The 2,956-nt window shown below is 40.4% G+C and overlaps 1 long non-coding RNA gene across 1 annotated transcript; it reads right to left on the bottom strand.

Annotated features, from left to right (window-relative positions):
- Positions 1–1,403: 1,403 nt before the first annotated feature.
- Positions 1,404–2,332, bottom strand: LOC116653239. Its single transcript, XR_004306782.1, has 2 exons — positions 2,092–2,332; positions 1,404–1,476 (listed from the first exon to the last, which is right to left on the bottom strand). It is a non-coding gene; the product is annotated as an uncharacterized LOC116653239 (long non-coding RNA).
- Positions 2,333–2,956: the final 624 nt, after the last annotated feature.

Here is a 2,956-nt window from a genome sequence, read left to right on the forward strand (position 1 = left end):
AGCTCTAGCAACAATGTGCTCTTTAGAACAAACTACCTGGCTATGCAGCCAAGGCTGGCTCTGCAGAAAATGTTAATCAGAAATACGTTAGGAACCTTACAGTTGATTACCTTGTGGAGGAAAATAGTGGCTGCTCACGAAGTGACCCATGACAGGACAGTCTGACAAGACTTGTCTCATCATCAAACTTCTGACCTTTTTTTTTAAGGATATGGTGATACAGTTGAGTGATGGTGAGGTCAGTGTGAACAAAGACAACTGCTCTCAGATTTTTTTAAAGGCAGAAGTCCAGTCTTGGAATCTCCTGCATGTCTTTACCTCTCTTGCCCTGTTCTGTGCAGTGCCTCTAGCCTCAAAGATTCCCTTTAATTTCCTATTTTTGCTGGTTCTGTCCCCTCCTAGAATGAAACATGTGGCCAGTGCTTTGCTTCTGATGTTAGTTGGCTTCACAGCCAAAGTGTGTCTCAGTCTGGATATGAGCCTGTAGCACCATGCACTAATTGCTCTGGTAGAAAAACAGACATGAAATATTTTATCTTGCTTTCACTGAGGGTACTGGCAGCTCACAGCTGCTAGTAAGGAAAAGTTTGTGCAAAGGCTGCTGCTTTGGAGTAGCAGACAGGAAACAAGTTGGAGCTGTTGATTTGTTTAGCTACATCTATAGTTTGGTTAATTCACATTGCTCCATTTCAGGTAGGCATCTCTTTTCAGTAACAAATTTTTCTTCAGAATAAAGATAGAGTAAACTGTTTTGTTGGTTTTACAGGTACTTCTGAGCAGTAATGACAAATGCATCTTCTCTGCTGCAGGGAAAATTAAGCTTGTTGAATTTGTGGCCCTCCAGAGAGAGCATTAGAATCTGAATTACAAGACTCAATGCTTGTCAGTGGTTTTTGAGCTTTCAGTTTATAACTTTTTTTGTGGTCCAAAACAAGGAAAAAAACCCCAGTATTTGTAATAAAATTAATAAAAGTAGCATTAATACCACATTAAAAAGGTAAAAGTGGTTTAAAGAATATGTGCAAATCAAACAGAACCAAATTGTCAAGTGCAACCTGAGTTCTGTCAATCAGTATTTTCTACTTGCTGCCACTGCAGACTTATCTGATACCTGCCAATGCCTCAAGCTTTGCTTACATCCACTCTCTTATTCCTCGTTAACGTCACTAATCTCTACTTGAGTTCCTTGCAAACAGAAAGACAAAGTGCCAGTGTGCAGTAAGTGCAAAGAGTACTTGTCACCATGGCTAAGTGTTAACGCAAATCAGCAGAGTTAATATGTAAGCTTATCAGATGGCTTCAAGTCTGAGTGAAGTCCTACCAACTTTTTCCAATCCCTGCATGCTGCCAGAGCACAGAGGGAACAACAACAACAAAAAAGCTACTCACTTGTTGCCTTTTTGTTTTATTATTTTAATAGAAGATCAGTGATGACCCACAATCTTTTCTTCCCAGTCTGTGGAGGTTGAAGAGCACCTGGCAATCAGAGCAGAACAAGCATTTAGGAAGAGTGGACGAGAATCTCTACCTGGCTTTTTATGGGCTGCCAAGAGAAAGCCAGTGAGCAACCCAGACTGCACACACACATGCTAGCAGGTAGGGCTGATGCTTCTGCCCAGCCCACCAGGCTTCCTAAAAACATGTCACTGAGAGTGGGAACTTGTGAGCTCTGAAAGCAGACTTTAAGCACTTTCTGTCATCCTTTGTAAGTCCAGAAAATAGTTGCAGTGTGGTATGTTTCCCATTGACCTTAGAGTGGAACTTAAAAGAAAATTTCATTAAGCACTTTATATGATTATAAGGATGTCAGATCCTCAGTTTCTCTGTTCCTTCAAGAAATAGTTTTTTACAGCAGAGCAAGTCACACATCCTTCAAATGCAGACTTTTGTCTACAGCATCATGATTCATAGGATGAAAACCCTGTTATAAGTAAGGCAGGGAGAGAGGAGAGAGAGGAACCCATGCTGGCTGCAGGGGCAGTGATATTGGAAAGGCAGCTACAGTGTCTACAAAGCATTTAATATAAATACGAGCTACAGTGAGGTGTCTTGGTACCCAGGGCAGATTAGCATCTTAGTGATACTTCGTACCTCTTGATGAAACAGAGCCACAAGAAGACTGGAAGATGTAATCTCCAAGTGGGTGAGAATGCCTGCTGTACACATGGCTGCTTGCATCAAGGTGTCTGCTGGGATGGTGGCACGGAAAAGGCAGGTGTCAAACTGGCACTGTTCTGCTAGCCCTGGACTGGGTGCAGTGACCCCAGGGACTGTTTGCTATTCAGGGCTGGAAGTGAATGAAGCCTGGGTGTTTCAGCCAGGCCATAGTGCGGAAATGTTCCAGCAGGACAGGAACAGGAAACACACTAAATTGCCTCCTAGTTATCTGTTTGTGATGTAAATATTTATCAGTGTGGGCATGATTAAAAATCAGTACTTAAATGAAAATCCTTCAGTATAAATCTGAAATTGAAATATCATTCTTTTTTAATGCTTTTTCTCCTATGATGATTGTTTATCACTACTAGGTACCTTATTAATACAGGGTTGCTGCTTGACACATATATTTAATGATGGCAAAGCACAAGTTTCAGTGTATTTTTAACATCCTTTTTTTCTTTCTTCCTCCCAATCCCTGTAAAAAGCAATATAGAGTTTCAAAGCCAATATAATGAAAAGTGCAGGAAGATATTAGGTCCACTGTGATAAGGCAAGTCTCATCCATCTAATGTTGAATGGTAACTGCTTTTTAAAAATCAAGGAAGATTGAATTGTTATTAATGTCACTGCTATTCTAAATTTTGTTAGGCCTGTGAAAAATGTTGGTTCCTAATAGAAGCTTTTTTCCCCAGGTTAAAAGTAAGAAAAACAACAACTTGTCTCAGTGATAAAGTAAAAGGAACATCTGAAAGTTTTTAAGGATGTTGTTGCATAGGAGAGACACTGGAATGAGTGT

This window comes from Coturnix japonica, chromosome 3 (genome assembly GCF_001577835.2).
Source record: "Coturnix japonica isolate 7356 chromosome 3, Coturnix japonica 2.1, whole genome shotgun sequence".
Taxonomy (NCBI): domain Eukaryota; kingdom Metazoa; phylum Chordata; class Aves; order Galliformes; family Phasianidae; genus Coturnix; species Coturnix japonica.